This window comes from Eretmochelys imbricata, chromosome 5 (genome assembly GCF_965152235.1).
Source record: "Eretmochelys imbricata isolate rEreImb1 chromosome 5, rEreImb1.hap1, whole genome shotgun sequence".
NCBI classification, from domain to species: Eukaryota; Metazoa; Chordata; order Testudines; family Cheloniidae; genus Eretmochelys; species Eretmochelys imbricata.
The window spans coordinates 48,446,570-48,452,885 of NC_135576.1; positions in this window are offsets into that span (position 1 = coordinate 48,446,570).

Below are 6,316 nucleotides of genomic sequence, written 5' to 3' on the forward strand. Positions count from 1 at the left end.
TGCCTGTAGCATGAGGAAGCCTTGTCTGTGCTGGCCAGCTCCCTGACTCTACCAACCACGGGCAACACAAACATTCACCTCTCAGCAAACGCAGGCTCCACTGTCCCTCTGAAGGCTAGCGATAGTCACGCTCCAACCCTAGAGTGTTCCAAACATCTCCCAAAAGTGCCCAGCCCCTGTTACACTGGACTCATGCAGTATTCACAGATTCGCTGCTCCCAATGAAGCAGAACACCCCAGCTTCCCAGTTCACCTCAGATCACCATTCTGCTAGATGCACAGCACTTAGATGTTTATAGTGAAAATAAAAAAATATTTAACAAAAAGATTCTAATGAGAGCAAGCAGAAGTATTGGAAAGCTGTGATTACATATACAATAAATTCATAACTTTCATTCTAGGACCTAGACACTTTAGTGTCTTATAGAGCAAAGCTCACCCCAAAGTCCTTCCAGCACTTTTCAGCCAGGCCTGGCTGTGATCCTTTATTCATGAGAACAAGCATTTTGCCAGCTTGCCCCCTACATAAGAGATAACCATGTGTTCCTTTACTTCTCTAGATAACAAGTCCCTTCTTTTGTCTTCATTTGTAAACCAGACATCACCCTGCCTCCCCCGCCACCCCACCCCATATTCCTTTCTTGAGGATTTCACAATGTCTTGTTGATTTTGCACTCTCTTGTTTAGTCAGTATGAAAATAGACCTACATTGCAAAGCAGACAAAACACAATTACCAGCCAGGGAGATAAACATCTATTGCCCCCTCCCTGAAAGAGACGTGCTCAAGGCATGTCATCTCCTGTTTACCTTCCTTAACGCCAAGGCTTTGAAAACATTATTTCCAGTATAGCTACATAACATCTTAAATATTATCTGTACTTACATTTTTAAATGGTTATGATGACCAGTGGGCTACTGGATCTTGGAAAAGACCTCACATGCCACCCTTTGGTGAACTAATATGCATATATCTGACTGAGGGAATCCCTGGATAATCCGATGCACCCCTGTGTTCTCTGCTAGTTGGCATGAAGAAGTCCCTGTGTCCCTTGCTGTTGAAAATCCCAAGATTTTTAGAGGCTGTCCTGAGGGCCTGACAAATCGTCAAAAGCCTGACTCTCAAGTCAAAATCCTGAAGTTAGATAGATCCGGTGTGATGCTGCCATTTTGTGACTAGCTCACAGAAAGCAGCACATGGATTCATATAGTGTCTTGCCACATAGGGTAGGGATGTTTAACCCCTTTGGAGAAGAGGGAGGAATTCTGTGTCCCATTGGCCGGGGTATATATTCAGGACTATATACACCAGAGAGTGTAGAGTGGAATGCCCACAGATGTCAGCAGGAGATTTGCACAGAGATCAAGGAGTAATTAAACCTATTTATTAATTATTTGTTCAACACCTAATAGTTGCTGTCATCACTCAGGGAAAAAATAAGCTCCCTTTTAGGTCCACAATTGTTTCCGTTGTTTGTTTCTCTTCCTTCCCCATCCTCTTCTCTATGTTTCTCTTTCTCTTGCCTAGCTGTGTAAATCTTTTCTGTTCTTTTCTGCATCTTCTTCCATGCAGCAATTCCTGATTTCCTCTTCAGGGCTCCTCATGTCCATCTCCTACCATCCATAGAGCTCGTCAAAAATTAAAACTTTCCATGGGAGTATGGTGACTTCTTTTTTTTTTTTTTTTGATTGATTGATTGATCTGAAACAAATTTTGGGGGGAATTTTCAGTCAATGGGAAACTTCAAAATTTTTGTTTTCATTCTAATTAGAACAAAATCAAATTTTGAAATGTCAGAATTTCCCATGGAATGAAAATTGAGTTTTGCCCCGCTCTAATTAAATAAAATGTCCTCATTGGGCTTTAAAGTTGATACTCCATTCAAATTAACAGGTGTTCACACTTCTGAGTCATTGTTTCAGGCTATCTGTAGTGCACTAAGCAATGTGACTAACATCTACCATGTTTGTTTGTTCCCTCATCTTGTCCCCAGAAGGAGAAGCATGTGGACTGGAATGTCTTGTGTTGGTAGGGAGTTGAGGTTTTTGTTGTTAAACATACCTGTTGCTATGTGTTTATATTAGAGAAGGCAAGGTCAAAGAAATGTGTCATACACTGGTAGTAGAATGTGGAGAGATTAGTGGTAGTCCTTAGTTTCTGCAGGAGTTCATTCCATAGTCTCTGATCACACCTGGAAAAGGTTCTGTCTCCCACAGAGGCAAGCGTTACTTTTATTGTTGAGAGTTCTATTGTGCCAGAGGAGCGAAGTTGTCAAGCACAGTCTTCATCCTGGGCTTTGAACGGTCTTTTAGTTATCTTGGGCCCAAGTCATGGAGCACTTTGAAGAGATGGACTGAAAATTTGAACTTGATTAGAAATTCTATGGGAAGCCAGGGTAGAGAGTGGAGGACAGGTTTGATGTGCTCACGGAAGCCTGTGTTGCTGAGGAGATGTGCTGCTGTGTTTTGTACTAGTTGGAGTTTGTACTGAAGGTTTCGTGCCCAGGTATATCGTATTGCAGTAGTCAGATGAGAGGTGATGGAGGAATGAATAACTGAGGCCAGGTCTTCATCCACCAGGCTGTGGCAGTGTTCTCACCAACTGGGGATAGTAGAAAGAATTACTTGCAACTGTTGTGATATAAGAGCTCAGTGTCATCAAGGAATCCAAGCGTGCTTAATCTAGACAACACATTGAATTGATCAATTGTGGAGTGAACTTTCAATCAAAGGAGACTGCACCTTGGGTGCAAACTCCTCAAAATACTTTCTTCTGCCCACCAGCATCATCCCTGTCATGCTCTGGTTCAGCTTCAGACAGCTGTTCTTCATCCGTGAGCTGATCTCATCCATGCACTGGACTATCTTGCTGGAGGGGTTTGGTTGTATGTGGTAAAGGATAGGTAGAATGTCATCTGCATATTGCTGGCACTTTAGTTCATATCATCTGACCACTTCACCTACTGATTGCATAATGTTGAAAGGAACCAAAACCAGAACTGATCTTTGTCAGTCTTCACAAGAGAGGGGTCTAATGTTGGATGTGCAGTATCCCATAACTACTCTGTGGGTGCTTTCCTCCAGGAAGGACTCAAACCATTTTTGGGGCTGGCCATAAATAATGTATTGCATTGGAGGGGTCCTTAATTTTGCATGTTTGTTTCAGTGTTACAAAGAGTTACAAGGGGTGGGTGGGTCTTGAAAACCACCAAAAAATGTGTTACAGAATTTATGGACAGTTCCTTAGTGCAGGGGTTTTCAAACTGCGCGTCATGACCCAGGACTGGGTCATGGAATGTAAGGCACTGGGTTGCAGTGGCTCTGGTCAGCACTGCCAACTGGGCTGTTACAAGTCCTGTTGGCGGTGCTGCCTGGCTAAGGCAGGCTAGTCCCTACCTGTTGTGACACTATGCTGCGCCCTGGAAGGGACCAGCAGCAGGTCTCGCTGAGTTTGCACAGGAATGACAGGTTTGACATAGGGCGATAGTTGGTTAGCACCATGGGCAGCAGGTATAATAGGCCAGGGGAGGCTCTGCCGTGGCTGTCGGACCCCCTGTTGCAGGGTTTGGCTGGGAAAGTTTTTGCTTTATTATGCCCCACGCAGGTTCTGGGGCGGCTGAGGAAGTAGTATGTGCTATTCATCTTTCCAGGTTCATCAGTAATCTCCCTGGGTTCCAGAGAGATTACTGATGAATCCAGGAAGCTGAGTAACAGATATCACCTCCTCAGCCACCCCAGAACCTGCATGAGGCATATCAAAAGCTCAGGTTCTTCTTCACTGTCATGCTATGGCTTTTCCCAGGTGGCTTGGGGTCTGGGGAGGGGAGGCGCGGCATGGCTTGGCTGGCCTGGAACTCCTCGAGGCAAGTGTGGGGGGTGGGGGGGTTCAGGGCTCCTCTGGGCAAGTGTGGGGGGCTCGGGCCTTCAGCCAGCCTGGGGCTCCTCCAGGCAGGGGGGGCTTGGGGCTCTGGAGGGGCTTGGGGTCCGGCCCGGGGCGTCAGGCAGAAGGGATGGAGCCAGGGGCTAGCCTCCCCAAAGGGGGGCTCCACCCACCACCCATGGCTGGCACTGAAGTCTCCAGGGTGAGTTTCTTCAATATTGGTAGGACTATTTCATGTTTGAAGGAGGAAAGGAAGGGGCCACCTCTGAATGAGGGGTTGACAGTTTCAATCAGGAGTGGCACCATTTGTTCCTAGTTTGTGAAAGAGAGTCAGGAAGAGCATGGATTGGATTCACAGGTCTGGGGTTGGGACTCCTTTAGGGTGTCCAGAACTTTTTGATGAGTGAATGTATTGGATTCTGGGCGTGCAGGTGGGATATTGGTTGGTGGGTGCAGGCAGATCAGATCCATGCTGTTAAAGAAGGCTTGCCAAATGTGTGTGATCTTCTCAGCAAAGTAGGATGGTGCTCAGCGCTGATGCAGGTTGTACTGACTCTATGGTGAGAAGCTGTAGTCAACTGAGTGGGAGGTTGGGTCCATCTCTCAGAAAACAAAAACAACGCCAAGGTAATGCAATGCCACTCCCCATGTAGTCAGTATACAAGCTTGTCAAATTGATTAAAACAAATGATATAGTGTTTAAGATCACTGAGCTTCTTGAATTAATGTTCCAAGACTCATCATTAAAGAAAATAACTACCTCATATCGACCATATCACTGCAGGGCATGTACAGAGCATTCAATAAAGTCCCAAAGTTCTCTCCCAGCATGCACTGGGTCAACTATAAAACTTAAGATGGTAGTCCATTTTGTGGCAGGCTCTAACTATTCCAGAGTCGTGGTTAGGAATGTAGCTGGAGTCTGTGACGGGCATTCTCAAGTGCAACCTGGAACTGGGTACTGCTGAACCCTCTGTCTCACCAGCCTGGGTTCCCTCTCTCACTGTGATGCTGTGACCAGCTACAAACCTGAGCCAAGTGCTGCAGTTACACAACCATCCACAGGCAAGGACACAATCTGCTGAGTTACATGAATGCTTTTTCCAGCCACTCATGAACCAACAATAAAGAGGCTCCAGCCAGTTCCCCCAGCTCCCCAGCGTTGCACCCCTGAACTGTACCATCCTGCCCTGGTCAAAAGCCCGACCAGTGTAAATTTATTACCCAGTCCTTCCCTCCCTCAGTGTGGAGATGACATAACCAGGTTTTTGTTAACTGAGCTAAGATTTTTCATACACTTAACTCAAACCACACTGTTTTTAGGTAAAATATAAAACAGATTTATTATCTAAAGAAAGATAGATTTTAAGTTATTAAAAGTAATAAGTGTACAGATCAAAGTAGATTACCTAAAAAATACAACAAAACTGCAATCTAAGTTCTATAAACTAGACAGGATTTGAACTAAGCAGTGTCTACCCTGATGGTACAAACAGTTCACTAATCTTCCATACACAGGCTGGGATTCCTCCTTTTCCACCTGGAACCATTCCCCAGTCCAAGTCTTTGTCTTCTAGATGTGTTTTCAGGTGTTCAGTTTGGAGTGAGGCCAAGTGATCATGTCATTTCTCCTCTTTTATAGCTTGTTCCAGCTTGCTGGAAAGAACTTTGCTCATAACATGGGGGTCCCCCCGCCCCGGTCAAGCACCTTCCATTGTCTACATGCTCCCTCTGAGAAGTCTTCATTGCACATAGCTCCTGTGATAGTCCTTTTGAGTGTGTATTCCCTTAATGCGGCCATTAGCACCATCTAGCTTCTCCATCGTTGTACCAGAAAGGCTAGTTGTGGGTGTTCCCAACCTCACAATATATTTCAGTAACATACACAGAGCAAAACTTCATAACTTCACATACAATGACAGCACATACAGTTCAACAGGATATTAATGTTCAACTGATCAAGACTTTTAGAATGATACTTCACAAGGCATACTTTGTTCAAAACATATTATAATCATATCACCATGGTAAATAGGGGAGTGTAAGGGCGTTGGTTTGGGGTACAGAGTGTCACAGAGTCTTCTTGGGACTTTACTTCCAGCTGATGATCTGGCCTTCATAAAGACCCTTGCTTTCTAATCTTTAATAGCCATAAATGGTCAGGACTTGCGTAGGTTTTTTTTCATACTGTTTTGTGTTTGCAATTTTGCAATGTAATTAGGTTCCATATTCCATCTGGTGGCTGTGGTTTTAAGACTGAGAAGACATGTAAAGGTTAAATAGAGGACTGTGGAATTCAGGAGTACTTAATGGCTTTTGGCCTCAATCGTACAATGTATTGCATATGGACGGACAGCTGGGTCCTCATGGACCCCCACTGACGTCAGTGGAAGTTCCATGCAACACAGCAGTCTGCTTGTGTGCAACAAATTGCAGGT